This window comes from Rhineura floridana, chromosome 7 (assembly GCF_030035675.1).
Source record: "Rhineura floridana isolate rRhiFlo1 chromosome 7, rRhiFlo1.hap2, whole genome shotgun sequence".
Taxonomy (NCBI): Eukaryota; Metazoa; Chordata; class Lepidosauria; order Squamata; family Rhineuridae; genus Rhineura; species Rhineura floridana.
Genome location: NC_084486.1, coordinates 90,217,335 through 90,241,617, shown reverse-complemented (window position 1 = coordinate 90,241,617; position 24,283 = coordinate 90,217,335). Strand labels below are relative to the sequence as shown.

Below are 24,283 nucleotides of genomic sequence, written 5' to 3'. Positions count from 1 at the left end.
TCCCTTTAATTTCTCTAATCTTTTGGAATAGGGCTCTTGTCCTACCCTTTTTGTTGTCCTCTTCTATTTCTATACAATAACTATTGTAATAGTTCTCTTTGTCCCTATGTACTAGTTGCTGTATTGTTGCATTTAGGGTTCTAACCGTGTTTCTATCTTCTTTTGCTTTTGTTTTCCTTCTCTCTTTAATCATTTTAAGGGTTTCTTCAGTCTTCCATTGAGGTCTTTCTCTCTTTTTAATTAGAGGTATTATCTTTTTGTATTCTTCCCTGATAATGTCTCTGACTTCACTCCATAGTTCTTCTGGTTCTCTGTCAACTAAATTTAAAGACTCAAATCTGTTCCTTATTTGATCTTTATATTCTTCTGGGATGTTATTTAAATTGTATTTTGGCATTATGATTTTGCTCTTCTTTAGCTTTACTCTGATTTTCAATATGACCAGTTCATGATCTGCACCGCAGTCTGCTCCTGGTCTTGTTTTTGCAGAAAGTATGGTGCTTCTCCATCTTCTGCTACCACTTGTATAATCAATTTGATTCCTATATTGACCATTTGGTGATGTCCACGTGTACAGTTGTCTTTTCAGTTGCTCAAAAAATGTTTACAAGAAACAAATTATTGGCTTCACAGCATTCAATAAGTCTTTCTCCTGCTTCATTTCTATCTCCTAAGCCCCATTTCCCCATAATTCCTAGTTCTTCTCTGTTCCCTACTTTTGCATTCCAGTCCCCCATGGTTATCAGCACATCTTGTTTTGGTGTATGATCAATTTCTTCCTGTACTTCTGCATAAAATCTCTCCAATTCCTCTTCTTCTGCGTTTGCCGTTGGAGCACAGACTTGGATGATGGTTATGTTAATAAATTTCCCGTTTAATCTAATTGATATCACTCACTCAGACCTTGAGTTATAGCTCCTGATTGCTTTTGCTACATCACTTCTCACTATGCAGGTGGTTATTTTTTAAAAATGTTTATTTTCTATGATGCTGAATGCAAGATCAGTGCTTCCAATCCAGTGTAGTTAATTCTGCATGCCTCTCCCTGTCAACTCATTCTCTAAGCCTAGGCAGTCTAGGGAGTGGAGTTGGCTGCCCATTGAGCCCATCCTTCTTGGTTTGCAATGCCAGGTAGGTTAGCCACTTGTGATGCTATCTCCAGGCTTGGTTGGGAACGATAGGCAAGCTTATGTTGGCTCAGATGCACCTGGTTAGGTTTTCTAGTTTGCATGAGCCTACGGCAAGTGAGTGGGGATGGGCAGTGTTGCAATGATCCATACCTGTGACTGTACTGACCACCCCACAGCCTATCCCACCCCCTGTCTAAAGCATCTGAGATGATCTTAGAGATGTTGTTGAGGTTCCCAAATCTTGTATTGCTGAGAACTCCTTGTTGGGGCCAAGTCAGGACTTCTTGGCCACCACGATAACGATGGGTCTGTCTCAGTGTCCAATGCATCCAGCACATATGACAGGTCATATTGATAAGTGCTGTGGGTGGGTATGTACTAACTACTTCCGTATCATGGTCAGATCACTATTTGGTGAGTGTGGATACTATTCTGCTCCTTAGCCCCTGCAGGAATGGGGGAGCAATTAAGACAGCCTGCCACTAGTGTCTGGCTGAGGGATCTGACTGGCTTCCAAAATGTCTTAGGATGTTGCCAGTTAACTTCATTGGCTGTCCTATCAACACCTAGCTGATGCCTGGAATATGATAAGATTTCAAGTGCCCTCCCCCATGTTCTCTTCACAAATCTCCCTAGTTGTAGACAATGAAGCAGCAGGGAGGACAGCATGAGTGACAGTGATGGAAAATCATAATCCATCCAACCAAACACAGGTGAGAGCCTATTTGCATGAGGTGCTGCCACAGAAAGAAATCTCCAGAGGAAATCTGATATTTGTTTGCAAGTCATTGGATTAGGGCCCATCTGTCTCTCTGCAACACTGGCCTGTTCATTCATTCACCCCATGCTATTTTTCTGCATCCACTGAGGCATCCTTCTATATTATCTCAGATTTTTTTTTTTTTGCTGGCCTCATAACTGAGTGACAGAAACTCTCCTAGAGCTAACCCTTTCAAAAGTGGACATGTTGATCACATTTCCCACTCCTGAGATTCAAGGCATTTCTTCCCTCTCTACACAGATTTTTCATCCCTGTCATTTTTGCACCATGGCCTCCAAATGAATGTTCAGTAACTCACTGACATTTACATAATTGCCCTCGGAGACTAGAGTTCCTCTTTTCCCCTTTTCTGGCAAAGTGTAAGCTCCATTGGTGACTGACAGTTTCCCTTCTGTTTTCTAATCTTCACTTGAGCAGTTTCAGTTGCTTTGGTTTCTCACAGTTGCTGGGTGCACCAGAGCTCATGCAAGTCCAACAACAGTACAGACGTGGGTCTGCCAGATGGCAAGCTGTGAAATGAGGCCAAGGCTTTTTTTTTGCCCAGGATTCTGTTTACAATGAAGAAATGAGAAGCATTCTATTGGAAGGCAAGACAGAACCTGCATCCATAGGCAGAAGGAGAAGAACAAGTCTCTGATTTTTTTTTGGAGGGGCGGTACCCTTTCTGGAAGGAAAACATAACCATCTTCTTCCCTCTAATCTCACAACTTTTGAGCAAGTCAGTGCCAGTGCACAATTGGACTTAACAGCCCAATTGTATGTATGTTGCTCAGAATGAGGTCCCATTGTGGTCAATGGTCCTCATGGGCAGAGAAATCCTAACAGGAAGCTGGTGTCACTTAGGCCGGTGTAATGCTAGCCTACGTTACCTCTATTCCAAATTTGGTTCAGGAGCCTCTGGGAGGAGCTACTGCCAGCTGAGCCAGCAGGTGAGTGTGGGCCTGAGTTCTGAGGATTGGGCCTTTGGTCACATGACTGAGCTCAACAGGGCTTGGAGCAGGTGCAAGTCTCTTCTTGCCCTGTCCTGCCCTCCCCACACCCCTGCCGCTCTCCTGGAACACCCCTTTTTGGGGGATTTACGCTGGCTTAAGTTCCACTGGCAGAGCCTTGGATGAACCTGCAGATCCCTGACTGAAACGAGGCGAGGAAGTTATGTTAGCATAGCTCTGGCTGAGAAAGCCTAAGATCCAGACATTTTCATCTTGGTGGATCTTAGGTTTGGATTGCTCTGGGGAATGTGGAGGTACTGTCATGACTTAAGAGCCACTGACACACATACCTTCCATGAATTTGTCTTTGAAAGCCAGTTAAGCTGGTAGTGTTTTGCTTTTGTTCTTTTTGTTTGTCTTGAATTTACTGACAATCAGTGTCACTGAATGACTCACAAAATGAGAGCAGAACTGGAATAAACTAGACAGGATTTGTTTGTTGCTCAACACATAGCAATTAAATAAACATTAAGATACAGAGGTCTAGTAAGCCAGTATTTGACTTTGTGGTCAATTCAAGGCATGATGATCTGAAACTCAGGGAACCTAAGCTTACCTCCTAGTTCAGCCATGCACCTACTGGGTGAGGTGGGACAAGCTACTGTTTGTTGTGTCTGTTACACTGCCTACCTCTATTTCTCATCAGTAAAGTGGAAATAACATTTCATAGTGCTGCTCACACAATGGAAGATTGATTAGTGTGGTCCATCCCTGGAGATTTACGTAATCTCAAGGATTCCTAAATACTTTGATGGATTTTCTAGTTGGAATGTCTGACACTCCTGCGAGGCCCTGATCATGCTATGGAATTATAAGATAGAGAGGACTGACAGGATCACACTTAAGTGCACTCTTCAATATTGCATAGTTCAAAGTGCACCCTGGTTCTCCAGTGACGATGAGCAGATCAGATGATGGCTGGAGCTCAAGTGATGAAAATCTTGTAATAAAGCTGACCGAACAGAGGCTAGAGCACATAATCATGCCTATCATGTGATGATGCATGGTGGTGAAGAAAACATACTTCTCTGCCACACTTGCATCTATTAGTAGCCATCCAGCAGAGTTTTTTAGAGGGGACAAGGGACTAGGCAACTCTGCGTCACAGACTAACAGCTGAACGCTGCTGAGACAAACCTTGATATTGCTGTTAGTACAGTTTTGGAAGAGGTGTCTAGAGAACCATCTGGACTTGTTGCTTGGGATCATACTAATCAATCTGTTGTTTGGGATCTATTTCAGTTATTGCAGTCCGAGGACATGAAGGACATGCTCTCATGATCCTTGCCCTTTGTGGCTTATTAAAGCTAGCTGGAAAGAACTGGCTTAGTTGGTCCAAGGAGTCATAAATGCTTCACAGGAGATGGGAGAGGGTTCCAGGTGCCCTGAAAGGGGTGGTGGTGTATCCTCTCCATAAGGGGCCATATTTAAACCTTGAGGTTCTGAACAACTATCACCTAATTGTCAACATTACCTTCTTAGACAAAGTGTTTGAGAGTGTTGTAGCTCTGCAACTTGTGACATACTTGGATGAAGCAGATGTTCTTGATTGATATTCATCTTTTTTCAGGCCTGGTTTCAGCACTGAAGCAGCTTTGGTTTTCTGGTTGATGACTAATTTCAGGAGAGAGATGGGGGGGAGTGTAACCTTGTTGGTTCTCTGTAATCTCTCAGTGACTTTTGATGCCATTGACCATTGTACATTCCTGGTGCAGGTTTGTGGGTTGGGGGCATGGCAATCACTTGGTTCTTTTCCTACATGCAGTGACATTTTCAGAGAGCAGCTGGGTCATTTTTGCTTGGCTCTATGGCAGTTGTGTTGTGGGGTCCTGCTGAGTTCTAGGCCACATTCACACTATCCATTTATTCCCGTTATTTCATTTTAAACAGTCATGGTTTCTCTCAAAGAATCCTGGGAAGTACAGTTTGTGAAAAGTGCTGTTAGGAGACCCCTATTCCCCTCACAGAGCTACAATTGCCAGAGTGGTTTAACAGTCAGTCCCTTCTCCCAGAGAACTCTGGGAATTATAGCTCGGGGGAGGGGGATAGGAGTTTCCTGCCAACTTTCAGCACCCTTCACAAACTACACTTCTCAGGATTCTTTGGGAAGCCATGACTGTTTAAAGTGGAATAATAGTGGAATAAATGGATAGTGTGAATGTGGCCCTGTTCTGTCTCCACTACTTTTTAATATCTATATAAAGCCACTGGGAGCTGTCATCAGGAACTCTGAGGCTTGGTGTCATCAATATTTTATATTTATTTATTTAAGATACTTGTATAACACTTAATAATTAACATTTCTAAGCAGTGTACATAAAATCACAAAAAATAAAAATAAACTACACAAAATATAAGAACAATATGCACATGACACCCCACTGTATACCTCCATACTATCCAAACCAGATATAGCAGTGTCAGTGCTCAACTAGCACCTGGAGATAGTAATGGATTGGATGATGGCTGACAGACTTAAGCTGAATCCTGACAAGATAGATGTGCTGTTGGTGGATGGTTCTTGTGGCAGGGAATTGGGTGTTCAGCTTGCTCTGGATGGAGTCAAATTTTCCTTGAAGGAGCAGGTACACAGTCTGGGGGTGTTCTTGGATCCATCTCTGTCACTGGAGACTGAGGTCTGCTTCCAGCTGTAGTTGGTTCACCAACTACAACCATTTCTGGACTAAGATAGCACTGGCCACCATTTTGCACACTTTAATAACTTCCCATCTTGATTACTGCAATGCACTCTATGTATGGCTTTCCTTGAAGAAAGTAGAAATTGCAGCTAGGGCAGAATGCTGCTGCTCGAGCATTGCCTGGTACTTTGGTACAATGCCATATAACACCTATCATGCTTGGATCTGCACCGGCTACCTAAGCATTACTGGGCCCAATTTAAGATATTGATTCTAGCATATAAAGCCCTGTATGACTTGGGTCCCTAGGTACTTGATGGCCTACCTTTCCCCATATCTGCAAACATGGGCTCTTAGTGCGGGGGGGGTGTTCTCACTGTTCCACCGGGGAGTGTTACTCATTGTGTGGGGACCAGGACAGGGCCCTCTCTGAAGTTGTGCCCCACCTATCAAACACACTCTGCTTGATGAGTTTCCATAGCCTAATCAGTACATCTGTGTTCTCTCAGGCATTCTGAGGATTTGGTTAAGCGTACTTTGGCGTTTAGGATTTATTTATATTTTTGGTACAGAAGTATCACTCTGTTGCTAATTTATGATTGTTTTAATTGTGTTTTATGGTTGCATGTGTGTTATTTTGTTGGTCACAAAGGAATCTGTTTTGTGACCATAGTGTGGTGGGAAGTGGTTTTTAAATATTGTAAATGAATAATAAATATGGTACTTTGAAGAAAACTTGAAGAAAAGATATATTTGTTTGAAATTTTGCCGATGAAGTTTGCCACATATACTTCTACTAAATAATTAGTCAAAGATTTATTTCCCTAAGTGCAGTATAGTTTCACAATTTTCATGGTAATTTTCCCTGTGAAATTATTTAATGTACTCTAATATATGAATGCACCCTTAGATAAGTAAGAGCACTATACTGTGCAGGATACATTATAAGTGAGAAGAACTGTACTTTTCCCACTTTCAGAAGCGTGCCTGGGGACAATTACATGCAAAATATGCAGTTCTTGGGTTTTATGGCAGGGAAGTGGGAGGAATGTGTATGTGTGGGATTAAATATGTCTTCTGCAGCTTTTCCTCTCCCCCAATGCAGAAATTCTTCTGCGTCACTGTGTATTTAGAAAACCAGCTCACTTCAGAATGACCTGAAATAAAAGGAGGAGAGTTCTGTGGCAGCTAGATTTAGAGGATACTCTACCGCAGGGTGTGTGTGTGTCACCAGTCACAAAATGGCTGCCCTGAGGCATGGCATAACACAAACTTAAAGAGTAGTCAGTGATGAAGCTTTCTCCATAATTGTATTTCCAAATGAAGAAAGCCTCGACCTGTTGAATTTCTGCTACTATACAGCTGTTAAAGGCACAAGAGCCCTGTTTTCCCCCCATTGTCAACCATAAAACAAAGCCTAGGCTGCCATCCTGTACCCATTTATCTGGAAGTAAGCCCCATTAAACACAGAGAGACTTACTTCTGAGTAGGCATGTATGCCATTGTACTGGGGCAGAGCAATCCAACTTGGGGGAAGCTGACGTATGTTGTGCTAGAACAAAGGTTCCAGCACATCCAATTGCCATTCAGGAGCCTCTGGGTTGCCTGAATGCCAGCTCAGCCAGGAGCTGCATGCAGGAACCAGAAGGTAAAAGCCTGCTATCCTAAATACCCCTACTGATGGTGGGAGGGGGAGCCCTCCCCATTGACTTCTATTGTAGTTATTTTCTTAGACCAACCTTTTTCCCAGTGTAACTTTTGCCTGGATTGGGACCTGCTGGAGTGCTCCAAACACAAGCTGGATGTGGCCTAAATCCCCTCACCTTGGCCCCTCCACCGACGCGCCCCCAACATGCTCCTCTTTTTGGCCTACGCCAGCTTATGCCGGCTTCACTTGCACCTGTCTTGGCTGAGCTGGCTAGGTCCTGGCTCAGCCAGAATGGCTGGGCTGAGCCCTGGCTGAGCTGGGTTGAGGGACTTACACTGGTGTAGCCTGGCTGAGCCTGGACCCAGCTGGCTCAGCTGGTGATCCACCGCATCCAACTCCCCTCAGCCCGGTGTTGGATTTGTTGGGATAAGCAAGCTTGCATGCTTTGAATAGGGAGATGTTCTTTCTAGCCAGAATTTGGGGACAGCTCTATGCTTGTTTACTGTGATGTAACTGCCTGTTGATAGGTGTTATTTCCCTTCTTCTCTTCCTCTTCTTTGTTAAGAGATGTTGTTCGCTTATTAGCATAATTCTCCATTAAGCCACAGGAGAGAGAGGCCTCCACAGGTTCTCTCCCAGACAATCCCAATCATGGACTAAATCTACTGCCTACTTCTGTCTTCTCTCTCCAAGCTAGAGCCTATGTTTCCTGAACACAGGGCGGGCGTAACACAGTAAGCAAGGTAAGCATTGCAGGAGGGCGCAATGCTTGAGGAGCGCCAGAGGCGCCCCTAAGCCCAGAAACTTTTTAAAAGACACCTGGAAAAATTAATAATAAATTACTAATATTTGAATTGAAAAATGAACACAAAAATTATAAAAGGTAAGGGCGCCAATTTATAATTTGCAGGGGGGCGCCAAACACGCCAGCGCTGGCCCTGCCTGAACATATGAAAGATTGTGAGTAAACATTCTTAATACTTTTTACTAAAGAAGACTGTCTCTGTTGTTTTTATGCAGCTAGTCTGTATGAGGGGAAGGTGGCTGGCTAATTCTTATTCCGCTTTGTAAAATATATACTCTGCTAAGAAATAGAACTACTGAACTGTTTCTATTTCATTTTAAACCAAATAGGATTGCACCCTAAGTTAACTATACACTGAAGTCTTATTGAGTTCCTGGTCTTTAGTTTCTGTAAAGCAGGAGACATGCCTAAGCCTCTTCATAAAGTTTTCACATTTTGCCTTTTGGGAGAAGGGGGATTCTTTAACATTCACTTACACTTATTGTGTAGTAGTAACTGCAGAAAATAACTTCTAGGAATACTTGATCTCCAGCACAGGAAAGATGTGTCCTGGTTGTTAGGGAAAAAGGAAGGGCAAACTTTGGAGATTGCAAGGACTAGGAAAAAGATAGAAGCAGGAAAACTGCACTAAAAAGGAGGACAAAACAGCAGTTCTTTGGGAATCCAGGGATTCCTATTTGTGTCCAAACAACTCATGTATCAATCATAGCACTGACTTCACTCATTGGCTAATAACATTGACAGGCAGGACCAGCCAGGCTGGCTCATTTCACATAAATTGCTTAGAATGTACCTGCACATTTTGCTCCATAGCTTTCTTTCTAGGAGGGTTAGATATTTACTTTTTGAAAAATTGTAAGCTCAGATTCTGGTCTAACTCCTGGGGGCACACCCACCTACATTTACTGTGTAGTGGAATCTGCAGAAACTAACTTATAAGGAGTACCAGATCTCAAATGGAGATTGCAAGCCACTCTGGCAAGGGAGGGGGAAACTGCAGTTCTTTAGGACCTCAAGGATTCCTGGTGTCCAAAGAACTCACTTATCAATCACAGACAATGAATGCATATTTTTATTGTATAGTCTTAGGAGGTTGTATAATCTTAAAAGGGGCATGGCTGTGAGGGGTGGGAGGGCACATGTGGTTGCTGTCATGAAGGGATCCTGCACTTCTAAATTTGTCATTAGACTTCTGGGTGGTGTACACACCCTGGAAGATTACTTTTAAAATGGAATAAATTGCAATTACTGTCACATGGCCCCAAAAAAGAATAAATTACCATTACAATTACAATTCTTCTGAAAGGAATTGATTACTTTACCATTACTCAAAAGTAATCCCTACAATTACAGTGAAGCTACTTTAAAAAAAACTAGAATGCCTACAATGTGCTGTCCTTGGCTGCTGCACACCTAAGTAGCCTAAAACATTAAAACTAAATACACATGCAGACAGTATAGAATAATTTGTTTTATTCATAAGATTATAGTGGTGGTTTCTTCACTGGTAAGGGAAGTGGGAAGGGAGGCAGAAGCCACTGCTCAGAGCTTTACGCATCAAACCAAGTGCAACTCCTCCCCCCCGCACACTTTCTCAGCCAGCAAGCATCGTGTCTTTCACTCAACCACCTCCTGGACCCTGCCCTGTCACCAAGTAAGGCACACCCACCCAAGCAAACATTTTCCCCTGGGGTGAAAAAAGTTAAAACACTGCAAATACAGCAAAGTAGCCAGGGAGGGTGGCAGAAGCTGCTTTGTGTGCTAAGTGCAAACACAGTATGCACACACACACACTGTCTCTCACCTCCACAGTTCTTTATCTCCATTCCGCTGGTGCCTCTGTCTACTCCTTCATCCTCGACCTTGCCCTCCAGCTCCTTTCTCCCTCCCCTCCATTCTTCCCCACCCCTGTCCATATTTAAACCAATTTTTTCTCTCCGCTCCTGCCCATTTCACTCTCCATCTCCCTCGTTACCTCTTAAACACTCAAAGAGCACGAGGGAAGAGCGATGCTGCACAGAAGCCCAGTTTGAGGCACATGATTTTCATCCATGAATCAGAGGAGCAGAAGACTTTCCCTGCTCCCCCTCCCCTAGTAATGCCCCAAAGTAATGCTAAAAATATTACAATTAAACCTCAAAAGTAATAAAATTACTCCTCGTTCTATTACAATCAAAATGTAAACAAATTGCCTACTAGTTCCTCAAAAAAGTAATACATTACAAGTAATTTGTTTTTCCTAACGAATTACTTCCAAGTTCTGGTTGTGTATGCCTCAGTTGCAAGGGTGATAGTAGTGGCCCATTTTTTCTTGCTAGTGCTGTTAGAGCACTGATGGAGGAGGAGGGGCAGCTGTGAAGGCTTCTGTGGCAGCAACAAAAAGGTCTCCAGGGGCAGCTCTCTCTCTGCCGGTGGAGAGGGGGGATCAGTAATATCCTGGCCCCTGGATATCCTCCTAGAGATAGTCAGATTGTGCCCTATGTTGGAAGTTTCACGTTAATCAATGCATTGTCTTGCTGTGTGCTCTGAATCTATTGACCATTAGGGGAAATAGATATAGTCAGTCAGTTGAAAGGGCCCCTGCTTGAATTCTCTCCTTGTTACTTTCCTCACATTTAAACATGCCTCTGATTGGTTAGACTAATATTCTCAGGGCTGTCATCACTTCCAGTTCCTCTTCCTTCTTCCCACAGTTTTCTTTTTTCCTGCCTTTTGAATTCAGCTAGTGTAGAAGATTAGGCTTTCCTATCCATGTTAATAAAATGTTTAAGATAAACACCACTCTCTTTCATAGAGGCTCCTGTTGGGAAGAAGGGTGGGATATAAATCAAATCAAATCAATCAATCAATAAAATTATTTTATATCTCCAATGAACTCTGCTGCATAAAGCAACTCTCTTCACCCTAGGTGATAAGGATATAGAGTGCTAAGGATGCTACATTTTGGCAGACCTCAGTGCCATTCAGTTCATTTATTGGCCTGAGGAGCTATACTTGCAGCGTCAAAGTATTCAGGGCATGGTTTCCCAAAGAATCTACCAAGGAGAAGGATGGTTGAGAATCAGGGTATTCCAGGCAGAGAGTTATACTATGGTGTTGGAACTGGATATCAGAATTGCTTTGTTTCATGCATAAAATCATTTTGTGGCTCTGGACATGTTTCAATGTTTCAATTTCAAATCAAGACTCATTTGTAATTGGAACTGATGGCGACTTCATTCATAGCGCTGTTAGGATGCTAAGTTTACAAAGCACTTTGTGACCAGGTTCCATAATGGGTATGAAAAGCTGGGTACATATATGTGCTTAAAAACGTCATCCAGAGATGATTCAGTTAAACCAAAAGAACAGATAGGTAAAGAGAGTGCCACAGGGCTCTGCAGTACCTCTTGAGTTTTTAGCCAACCTGGACACAGATCATTCTGCAGAGATTGCACGATGGGAGAAGCCCCACTAGAGGAATGAGGAGTTTCCTGTATTACAGTACTGATTGGAGAGGCAAGAGTGGCCACCCATGATCATGCCAGAGCCTATTATAATATTTACATAAGATGGAGGCACATGGAGGTACCCCATGTGACTCTGGGTCTGTGGCAAGAAAGTTAGTACCCAGGTACTCATATTTGGGCACTACCTGTAGCTGTTTCAGCAATGACATGAGTTGACACTGGGCAACCATTTTGCCTGCCAGTTGTAATCCCATTATGACTGTTCACTAGAACATATCAGGCATGAACTATTCTGGGAATGTATCTGGCTTTATAATGACTGCAGAGCCATTCAAAAGTCACATGGATAGTCTCCATCCTACTTGCTTTCTGCCAGTTTCTGTGCCCTGTAATGGGTTTGTGCACTGTTGCCATGCTCCTTCCACATGGATTCTATTGGATCACTCTTTCTGTCTTGCCAACTCAAAGGGGATAAGCCATCAATGGTTGCTAGCCATGATGGATACGTTCTACCTCCACTGTTGGAGGCTGCATGGCTCTGTGTTCCAGTTGCTGGGAATTGCAAGTGGGGACAGTGCTGCTGTACTCAGGTCCTGCTTGTGGGCTTCTCATAGGCATCTGGCTGGCCACTGTGAGAACAGGATGCTGGGCAAGATGGGCCTTTGGTCTCATCTACTAGGGCTCTTGTGTTTTTTTCATCCCTCAAAATAGCAAAGTTAGTACAATAAAAAAAAATCTTCAGAGAGCAATGGCACTGGAATAATATTTTGACAGAGTATATATTTTACCCTAACCTCTTTAGTTCAATGGTTTTTTTTACTCATCTAATGTTTCCATATAGTTTAGATTTCACGGGAATGTTTTGTTTCTGCTTATGTGACCTCATAAAGTGCCTCTTCCTCTTAACATCACTGGAAGAGGTTTTCCTTTAGGGAGAAAAACATTAAGTGCTAGAAGGTGTTTGATTTTAGGAAGAAATGCAAGCAAGTGTATACTGGAATCCTGCTGGGTTTTGAGAGGACACTGAAATAGCATGTATATTTAAGGAGCTTTTAAATCACTCCAGTAATCAGAAAGGTTCCTAGTTGTTGCATGCTTAAAGGCATAGATTTTCCAGAATGTAGGCTTCTGCATCAGTAGACCTTATGAAAGAGATGATTGGTTGCAAGGTAGAAATAAACGCTTGTGCCATTTGAATTTTAATGTAATCTACCCATGTGAGCAACCGACAGTATCTTGCTGCCAGAGGACTAAATTGCATAGGAGAGACTCCTGCATCAGGCACATAATTCAAAGGAAACCCTAATTTATATGCTAATTAGCCCACATGTTAAGAATTACAGGGTTAATTAAGCATATCATCCCACCCACAATTTTATCAGTGATAGACATGGAGGTGCGGAGCAGAAATCTTGCCATTTGATCAAATTAACTACCAATAGCGATTCTTTAGGGGTCCTCCTTTCAAAGTAAGGCCAGCAAGTTAAATCACATTTCAACCAAAAGAACATCACGACTGCAGAAGTTTTTATGCTAAAAAAGACATTGGGGGGGGGAGCATTTTACAGGGTGTTCTACATAGCCTGAACTTTATGTTTAATTAAACTGGGTTGGCTTCAGTTATTGAACATGAAATAGCTGCTAATTGATTGAGAACACAGCCACTGAGGTTCAACAGCTTTGTAATAAATGCATCTCTTATGGCACAGTTGTTAAAGCTAAATATATTTTAATCATCAATTTTGTATTTAATTAGGATCCTGAACCCATCTCATTACATAAAAATTAAATCCTTATTTCAGACTCTTGGAGCCTGACCATATAACTGCATGCTGGGCTTGCTGACACGTCATTTTGTTATGCAGCTTTTGGCCTCTTTGTAAGAAACATGCTGGAGAGAAATGTGAAAATGATGTGTCTTTATCTAGAATGGATGCAGATGTTAGGTTGAGAAGCTGCATGAAGATAGGTCTTATTATTGGCGTGGCTTCAATGTGTGTAAGAAGAATGGGCATAACAATTCCTGTTTGGGGAGGGGTGTTGGAAGTGCAACAGCAGGGATCATTTAGTTTGTAGCTTAAGGGTTAATTCTGTTAGTGTTAAAGTCAACTAGTCAAGAAGGGGATGGATGGAGGTGTTGCCTAGCAACCAGGCAGAGTGGCATGATCTTCACTGAGGTAGCACATTCCCTGATTGGCTGTGTAGTTCTGAAGGAGTTTTCCCTCTGTGTTTGGTTGTATGTCTTCTTGCTTTGTACAAGGCTGCTATGTATAAGAAAGACAAAACCTCTCTGTTTCTTTCTCTTCAAATTATACACTGCTTTTGTTCAGTTTGCACAGTAAAGTGTTATCAGGACTTTTCTCTCTGGACCCTGTCTGCATTATTTAAGTGATTTTTCTAAATAAGGACAATATTTTTCTGTCAGGTTCCCTGATGCAACACAACAACAACAGTTGATGTGCCCCAAAACACAAGACTATATTATTATTATTATTATCTAAAATTTATTAGATGCCTATCTGGCAGGTAAATCCTGTCACTCTAGGCAACGTACAGTAAAAATAAAATACATATCGAAATACAAATTACAGCATACTAAAACAAATTACAGCATATAAATAAAACAACATAAAAATCAGAATGAATTATGACAGCCAATCCACATCCTACACTGAATGGCTATAACAGATATCCCCACCAACTTAATCAAAAAGCCAGGTCTTCAGCTGCTTCCGAAAACACAAAAGTGATGGAGCTAGGCGAATGGCCACTGGCAGGGTATTCCATAATAGGGGAGCCGCAATAGAAAAGGCTTTGGACCTAGTGCCGGCTAGTTTAGCCACTCTAATTGAAGGAACCAGGAGAGATCTAGCTGCTGGAGATCTAGGCCTTCTTCCCCACTTCTGCCCACTGTGATTTTAAAAAATGTTCTTCAAATGCCTCTGGATTTCTTATGCTTTAGCCAAGGGCCTACGCAAGGTACTGGTTAGAACAGGGTTGCCAACCTTTTTGGGCCCATGTGCCCATTTGCAAACTGGAGAAACGATTGTGGACATGACACACATTTAGAAACTAAGCACACACTACAACCTACTCTATTGACTACAATAGAATTCTTCTTTCAAGCCTAATTTCAGCAGGGGAAAGGGACGCTGTGGACAAGAGGGAAGATCCAAATTAGCAACCCCTGGCTTGGAATATCAAATTACAACTGGAACTAGTTCAGATTATCATTCTTCTAGGTAACAGCGTTTTGGGAAGGGGGGTTGCAGTGGAGAAATGGAGGAGAGGTTGCTTATTCCTCTTTGATCCACTACTTTTCCATTTCACCTCTCCCTTACCCAAAGTTCTTCTCCTCTACAGAGTATAATACATATTCCCAACTCAGCTATGAAGCTCACTGGGTAACCTTGGGTAAGTCACTCTCTCAGCCTAAGCCACCTCACATGATTGTTATGAGGATAAAATGGGAGGTAATAGAGTGTCCTGTTTCAAGTCCCATGGAGAAAAGATAGAATATAAATTTAATAAATAAAAAATAAACCAAGTTCCCACTGGAAAAACAAATATTGGAGGGGGGCAGGGCACATTTCTGCTGCAGGGGAGGAGACCAGTTTTATCTCATGTATTAGATTCCTGACAGAGAAGTAGATTTCACGTTTTGTTTCAGTCCTCAACATATTTTCTCTGAAGTAGGTCCTATTGAACCCTAAGCATTCTTAGGATTGCAGCTTTATTTTAATTTCCAGAAGATTATTCAATAATAATTTGTATGCCCAATTTTCCTTCAAGTAACTACTGAGATCAAGCAAGGAGGTGGGTGAGGTTCAAGCTGTTTGTCTGGGAAGGCACATGCCCCTGGTATCACCTCTGGTTCCATCTTCTCCTTGCATGAGCCATCACTGTCACTTGGTTCTGTGATGTGACAATTGACTCCTAATCCCCCATTTTCACCCACAACATCCAGACCTTCTTGCCTTCTCAACAGGCTTCTAACCTTTATGGAGGGAATCTGCCAGCATGGAGGTTAGGGTTGCCAGGTTCAGGACCTGAGACTGATCTTGTATCTTTAGAAGAAGAGAAAGCCAGCCAAGTGCAGATGTTCTTGCAACACTGTAATGGGAAAAACCATAAGGTGGAATTCTCCCTTCCCCCTCCACAACTTTTAAAGATACAGAAGACCTCTTGGTTGCCAGGCCCGGCCTTGTGGTTTTTCCCATTACAGAGTTGCAAGAACACCTGCACTTGGCTGACTTTCTCTTCTCCTAAAGATACAGGATCAGCCTCACAGCCGCCCCTAGGCACCGGGAAGCAGGGCAGTTGCCCCGGGCCCCACGCTTTGCCCCCCCCCGCGCTTGGTGATGAGAAGCTGGGCTGCGGCAGGGTTTTTTTCTCTTCAGCCGTGCAGTCTTGCCAGCCGCTTCCCGCTCTTGCAGAATCTCCCGCTCTTTGGCTGCATGCCTGAGCGGTTGTTCCCCTCTCCGCTCATCAGCTGTGAAGCGGGTGTGTGTGCGGCACTTAGCTAGCTAATTTTAGGCAGGAGGTTTGAATCCCCTGCCTGAGTGGCTTCCTTGTGCTGCCTGCTGCCCACTCATCAGCTGTGCAGCGCATTTACAGGCAGCACTTGCCGGCTTATTCTGGGCGGGAAGTTTGAAAGAGAGAAAGAATGTGGGGGGCCCCCAACTATGCTTTTGCCCTGGGCCCCGCACATGGCAAGGACACCTGATCAGCCTCAGGCCCTGAGCCTGGCAACCCTAATGGATGTGAATGTAATGGTGTGTGATTGATCAAGACATTTGTTGTTGTTGTTGAATCTTTATATATACACATTCTATTTTATCTTTCATTAAGGGGTTCTAATCTGGAATCAGCAAACAGTTCCTGCATTTCTTTCCCATTTCCCTCCTGGCTTTCTTCCAACTTCCTGCACAGGCATTTCTGTCTAGTGTGATTAACCATCTAGTACTGAGATTAGGGTACAATATCTGAGTGACATTAATCACTGTATGGCATATTCAAATAAGCACAGTCATGTGGATGATATTTACATTTCTCCTCATCAGAGAGAAGGAATGAATCTATTCAGGCATGCCAGAATCAGACCAGAATAGATCACATCTGTACCTGAATTGGAACCAAACGAAAATAACTGTAATGATTTGACTCACTGCCCAGAATCCCTTGGACCAGAAGATGCATGCCGAGTACCTGTGACCCAGCCTTCACCAATCTGGTGCCCTCCAGGTGCTTGGGAGTTGTAATCCAAAACATTTGGGAGGCACCAGGTTGGTGAAGACTACTGTAATCCATAGCTAAGAGAGCTGCCATCTGTGACAAAAAGTTCAAGGGTATTTAATAGCAGGCCTACCTACACAACTTTCCCTGGGGCACATAGTGGCTATGTTTTCGGCTGCAGTATAAAATGTGGAATACATTTACTTTCTAACAGTACAATCCTAACCATATCTACCCAGAAGTTTGTTCCACTGAGTTCAATTGGAGTTTCTCCCAGGTAAGAGGGGCTAGGACTGCAGTCTTAACTACTTATTTACTACATTTATACACCACCCTTCCTGCCAATGCAGTCAAGATGGTTTACCATTTTAAATAATGGCTTTCAATTTAAGAGCCGTGGTACATAAAGAAAAAGGAATGGGAAGGGAAGGGAAGAGGAGCATAACCAATTCAGGTTCCAACTAATCTTTTACATAATCAAACATGAAAGCCACACAGCTCATGTTACACTGGGCCAAAACTGGCCAGTGGATAAGAAAACAGGAAACATAAACAAATGCTCATGAGATGTGGCTGAGTATACATTTCAGTCTTTTCTTCTGGTTATGCCACATGAGGATTAATTTAAGATGGAATTATACTCCTTTGATCTTTGTGCTAATTTGGTTTGCGCACAATCAACTGTTTTTATAAACAGGCGAGTGGGAACACATGGGAAGGATCAGAGGACTGGAGGGTGACAGTAGCAGACTGTCCAAAGGTCAGCTTTGGAACATTTGCTGCTTCTGTTTGAATGAGCTCCTGCTGTGGCATATGCAGCCAGCAGCTAGAATGTACCCTTCTGACATGACATGGAGAAAAATAGGTGCACTCATTTCACATCAAATATGAAAGACATTCATAGCTTACTGCTAACGAGACAGCTAGGCAAAGCCCACCAAATAATTTGGAAAATGTTAGTGCCAAAATTAGAATGGTAACTGGATTATGCCCAAAGTGAAATTTCATGGCAAGTTTGGAGTTCTCTTATTGAATAAAATATCCAAGGTATTTCAAAAGAGGGAAAGCTATTTTTAACAAAGGTCCAGTTTCTCAGGCAAGGGTCTATATATCAAAATAAGCACATTTTCCTGCAACACTAGCCTTCTCCAGAGACAAGCAGGAACATGAGGGACAAGTCCGACCCCTTAATGATGCTGCTTAACTCTGTCCAATGTGTGACTGAAGGAGGCTGCCTTACTCATGCATAGTCTCCAACATAGGATGGGAACCCTGAATGACCAATGCTCCGAACTCTGTGTCGGAAACTCTATGTGCAAGTAAAGCACTGGGTGATGAGGTGTTTCCCTCATCCACTTCTCTGGCTGGGTTTTCCAGATGCATGTTTGTAAGGTGAAATTTGTTTGTTTGTTTATTTAGCATTATACTTATATTAGAAGCAATTTATAACAAGCAGGGGACGCCTTTCCTCCTAAAGGCGCTCAAGGCGGCTGTGACGCCCTTCCCTGGCTCTCCCTGTCAGGTTCCTACCTGCTTGTGGCTACTACCTTTCACTAGGCACCACCAGGGACTCCACCAGTCCGGACTGTCCTTTTTTATGGTTTCTCTCTCTGCTCTAGCACAGATCTCACTAGATCCCCCTGCTAGGCAGCACCACCAGTCACGTCCTATAACCAATGTTCCCAGAGACTTTGTCTGAGCCTCTCTCTGTCTGGTTACTTTTGTGACTCCGTGCTTATGCTGTTCCCAACCCCCTTGTATCAATGTAGATAACTCATATAACTCGGGGTTGCTCTGGATACTTGTAATGTTATTATTCTCCTCTTCACCGCTGCCACCATTTGTTACTGTTGCCCTTCAGCCTTGGTAATTACCTTACCCTCCCTTCTGGTCTGTGAAACTCCAGCCAAGGATCAGGCCTTCGGTAAACCAAAATAGTATTTATTAAATAACAGAAATAACAAGATTACTTTTCTAATGGTACTTAAGCATATGGTTTCATCTATTCCTGTGATACTTATCATTAACTAGAACTCCCACTCCCTCTTTCTCCACACTCTCCTGACATCCACCACCTAACACCCACCTCCAAACACCACCAAAACAACCCACCTCCAAACACCTCTAAACACCTCCAAAACAACCCACCCAGATTCAACTGTCATTCTTCCATTTATACTCTCAGCCATTCAAACGCTCAGCCAATCATCCAGCATTCTACTGCTCATCTACTCCCCCCTCCTCTTTCATTCCACTTACCATGTATCTTCTATACAAACAGCACTTACCATATTTACATTAATACAGGAACATCACAGCGGCATACAGGACCCCTCCCCCATTTTAGCCTCACAACAACCCTGTGAAGTAGATTAGGCTGAGAGAGTGACAGGACCAAGATCCCACAGTGAGCTTTATGGCTGAATTGGGAATATCTGTCATGAGCCCAATGGAATGACCTTGAAGCAACAAGGAAAAAGAGGAGGAGATGGAATGGGATTTGGAGGAGGGCCTTAGTGGACAGCTCTATCCTTGTAGCTCCAGTAACAACTAACAAGACGTTGCCCGATCAAGAGGATGTCCTTTTACCTACTCTTCACCCCCTTCTTCTCTCACTCCATCACCACCACCGTGCACCCCTCCGGACCTCAGAGAAGTGTCTCTGCTGCCATCACCGTGGACACATAGGTAACTGCACTGGCAGGCTCAAAGGGTAGGGCTGTTCCACTAAAGAGGAATGCTCTCATGTGTGTGCGCTCCCATTGTGTGACACCTTCCTCACGCAAGTAGAGCGACCTACCCACACTTATTTAAAGGTTGTAAAGGGGTATGTCTAACTGCTGCAACAACTTCTTAGCGCTGTGTAGATGTGCCTAGTTATTCTGTGTAGAGATGCTGAATCCTGTGTGGGTCGTAAGCTGATTCATGAAGCACTGAATTAAATTTTCCATTAAAGCTGTTAAAGAAAAGCACACCTTTGCATTTGTTTCTGACTTCAGAAGGACTGGGCAGGACAATACCTGCCATTCTTTGCAAAGGAGAAGGATCTTGAGTGAGGTGGGGGTGGAGTTGCAATGGAAAAGTGGTAGATCAGGAAAGGGTAAGCAACCTTTTCCACTGATCATTTCTTCACTGCAAACCCTTTCCCAAAACAATTTTACCTAAAAGAAGAGGGTGGACGATGGCCTTATAGGCCTCTTCCAACTCTACTATTTTATGATTCTAAGAAAGCGCTGTCAAGATTTTTTCACACTTATTTGCATTTATTTATCACACTTATTTGCATTTATTTATCACACTTATTTGCACTTATTTGTCTTTGGTTCCATCCATAGTGAGAATGAAGACATGAACTTATTAAAAGGCTACACATAGAGGGCATGGAAAAACTTGAGCCAAAGCCCCTGCATTCCCCACAAAAATGTGGGGAATTTTTAAACATGTTATATCCTATAATAGGACATCAGTGTCATGAAATTCATCTCTGCTGCCACTTTCAGCTCACAAGTAGCAGCAAAGCAAACAGGAATAATTTATAAAAGGACTTCGTTTAGGGAACCTTTCAGTGTTCAGAAGTTATTGCAGATTATGCTCTTACTTTGTGAGAGAACTACATAATTCACTGTGCTCCCCCCCCCACCGCCTCCAGCAGTAGACCCAAAGTCAAGCTTCTTCTGCTGCCACTTCCTTTTAAGGTCAGGGATATACTAAGGCAGCCTTTCCCAACCAGTGTGCCTCCAGATGTTGTTGGACCACAATTCCCATCTTTCCTGACCATTGGCAATGCTGGTTGAGGCTGATGGGAGTTGTGGTCCAACAACATCTGGAGGCACACTGGTTGGGAAAGGCTGTACTAAGGGATGGTCCAGCAACACAGGTGTAGCTACCTGGGATAGAGCAATTTAAAGGGACACCCACTGTGGGCCATGCTAATGTCTTACATGAGCTGGGAGTTCATTGCCAGTGACATCATAAAGTGTTCTGGAGTGCACTCTCAGTTTGCATCAGGACCCAGTTGCCCAACCCCTCTAGGGAAAGAAAACAAACAAACAACCAAACTAATATTCTGAGCCAGCTTTGGAAGCTTTCCTAGACTGATCAGCATAGCACAGGTGTTGAAGATGCCTTTAGTTAGCAGATTCTATTTAGACATAACAAATCTGAAGATATATGATGAACATGCATATTTCCCAGTGGCTCTTACCAGTAACAACGGGAGCTTCTCCGTAACCTAAAAATTGAAATAATTTTTTAAAAATGCCTACTGCACTTTGATAAAGCGTAGAAATAAGCATTTATATAGAAGGCACCAATAGAGTACAGCCCGCCCACACATACCTTCAACACATCAGTCATGCATTTGATGTTCATCTGAGATCCCAGAACCATTGTGCAAAGCAGTGGTCCTATTAGCCAGCATGGTGGGCAAGACGGCGCCACGACATTCTCGCTGGTGACACCTCATTTATGGAACTCCCTTTTGATTGAGCTTTGGCAATCCTTTATATTAGCTATATTTTGATGACAAGTGAAAATGTATTTATTTGTCCAGGCCTTTGGAACCTGATGATGTTGATGGCAGTTGGAGTTTAGGCTCTGTGTTTGCTGGGTTTTTTTTATAATGGATGTATGATTTTATATATTTTAGTTTTTAGTTTTTTTACCATTTATATTGTATGTGCTCTTATCTGGAGGAAGGAAAGGGTAGAAAAACTCTGAAATAAATGCATAAATCAAACCACGCTAGCAGCTAAGGACAGGCAAATCTGTCAATTCCAGTTTCTTTCTGTTTCTCATTTTTCCATTCTTAAGTCCTACTGTCCACATTTCCACATCAGTTTATGATTTTGTAAGAAAAGATTACACATTTTTATATCCAATTTTGCCTAACGTACACATTTTTGCAAGGCAATTTTGCCTAATGTAATGCATTTCTGTTTGCTATTGATTTTCACCAATACATACATGTATATGCACACTTTACTCTAGTGTGTACATTTTTGTTCACATTACTTGGCTGGAGAACTGCACTGCAGATTTCAAAGGCTGGCTGTGTTTTGCTTCACATATTGTTTTTGAAAGTGTGAATTAGGGAAGTACACCTTTAACTGCAAACTGAATCACATTTCTCCCCCACCTTTACTAGCAGCATATAGCTCTATCTAAAAGCATTCCAGGAAAAAAACAGCATAAAAACATCAGTTTTAAAATACCGGTGAGAATTAAAAAAAAACCCTTCACCTGGAGTTCAAATGACATTAAAGTACACTAATGTTATCTTGAATATGAGAAGCATCCACCTCATCATGTGCAGCCTTTTCATAAACCCATGGTAATCAGTTACTCAAACAAATGCTTGAGTGAGTCTCTTGAAAGGGTTCACATATTTTATCCATTATGTGGGTATGAACCATCATGTTCACTGGCGCTGGACTGGAGCTAACCCAAGTACAGCAACAAGGGAAAACATGCATTTTTAAAATAACCTGGAACCGTCATTAGGATTTTGTTGTGTCCCTTGAAGAGTCCCCTTATCTCAGTAGGGGAGGGAACAGCTTGTTGTTCCTGTTGGACAGCTACATTGTTCAAGAAATTGACAAGGACATGAAGCAGACTCCTGGAGCACTTTCTTCTATTCCCTCTGGCTGTTGCTATGCATTAGGAATACAACTGACTACTTAAAAGTGTGAGGTTTTAAAACACAATGTATGTGCTACTTGTGCCAGTAAAACCAATGGCAGATGGCTTTGCATTTTCCGTGTGTAGGCAACTGCCCTCATCTACCCACATTGGAAGTTTCACATGGTGAAATCATAAGATAAAAGTACAATTAATTTGAATCCACACAATGACCCAGTCCAGTTGCTGATGCAGGTGCAGCTCCTTACATTCTTCTGTTGTCTTTGAATGGCACATCTGTGCTGTACGAGGCTTTTAATTTTTATTTCTAGAGCAAGACAAAGACAGGGCCCTGAATAGACAGGGAAGTGTGAGGATCCAGTGGGTCCTCTGCTGACTGCAGAGCCAGGAACCTTGTCAACTCAAATCCTTAAGGGAAGAGGAGAATATATTTTTGTGCTAGGTGCTTGGGTCAAGGAAACCATATCTATATTTATTTTTATTTATTTATTAAATTTATATACCGCCCGACTAGCAATAGCTCTCTGGGCGGTGAACATAAAACAGCATAAAAATACAATAAATAACAAAACAATACTAAAATACAAGCAACAATACAAGCAACAATCCAACACATTGCCAGCACTTCAACTGTTCCAGGCCATATCTTTTCTAATACCCCCTCCCCTACAATATGCCTATTTATCAGTAGCATTGGCACATACATCTCAGCTGTGTCTATTCATCAGGTACAGACACTAATTTTAGTACCCATTCCTGGTAAATTACATGGTTTAGCCTTTTAGATATATTCTTTCTTTCTTTCTTTCTTTCTTTCTTTCTTTCTTTCTTTCTTTCTTTCTTTCTTTCTTTCTTTCTTTCTTTCTTAAATGTATATCCCACCCTTTCTCCCAGAAGTAGCCCAGAGCAGCAAGCAGAAACATTAAAAACAGTCTTTAAAACGAAAGACTTGAAAACATATTAAAACAGAACATCTTTAAAAACATATTTAAACAGAACATTTTTTTAAAAAAAATCTCTTTTTTAAAAAGCAGCTTTAAAAACATCTTAAAAAGCAATTCCAGCACAGACGTAGACTGGAATAAGGTCTCTACTTAATTAAAAGGCTTGTTGAAAGAGGGAGTTCATCAGCAGGCACCAAAATGATAACAGAGACGGGGCTTGTCTAATATTTAAATGGAGGGAATTCCAAAGTGTTGGTGCCACAACACTAAGGGCTGGTTCATAGTAAATACTCACATTTTGCCATCGCAATAGCTTTGGAAGGTTTACACTCCCCAGCTTCCAATACATTTTTTTTTACTTTCAATTTACATGGCGTTCCTTGTGGCCCCACCCCCAAATCTGCATGTTTACTCCCTCTGGAGTATTGCCAAAGGAGAAGGAGAGGGTTTTTTTTCATTGTTTCTTGTCAATTGGACACTGAAGCAAGAAGAACGTGGAGGGGGGGGAACCACCCCTTTTCAAAGTATTTATGAAATGCAATTTTTAGTGCAGAAGTGTGTGGGCGTGCATGAGTGTGTGTGTGCTTTCTGCAGCCTCAAGCGACTACCTGGTCCTTACTTACTCAGAAGTAAGCCTCAAAAATGCTTACCACCGCTCAGGGCTCATCACTGATAACCGTAGAGAGGTTCCTTCTGACAGATAGACCGTTCAAGTTGTTAGTTGTTATGCACTCTGGGCTCTCCCGAAGTCATTACTACCCTTCTCTCTCGATTTTGCTACTGAAGAGGGGAAGGGTTTTTTTGGTCAGTTTCATTGTTTCTTGTTAATTACACGCCTCTCTGCAGGGGGGGGAATTGACATGAAAGTGGGGGGAGTTAGTGAAAGCAAAGTAGGGCATTTTTTGCAGGTGGCAGAGAGACAGGGAGCCTTCTCCTTTCATTCCTGCTTCTGATAGTGAACTGGAGTATTCCTCTCACATCTTTCTTTTTTAAAAAATCTACTATTTTGCGATTAAATATAAA

General features: G+C 42.5%; 1 long non-coding RNA gene across 1 annotated transcript in view; it reads right to left on the bottom strand.

The window, feature by feature from the left end:
- Positions 1-23,603, bottom strand: part of LOC133388449 (uncharacterized) — a 43,829-nt gene extending 20,226 nt beyond the window's left edge. Inside the window, exon 1 of the long non-coding RNA XR_009763810.1 lies at positions 23,556-23,603. This is a non-coding gene — a long non-coding RNA (uncharacterized LOC133388449). The remainder of the gene's footprint in view (positions 1-23,555) is intronic.
- Positions 23,604-24,283: the final 680 nt, after the last annotated feature.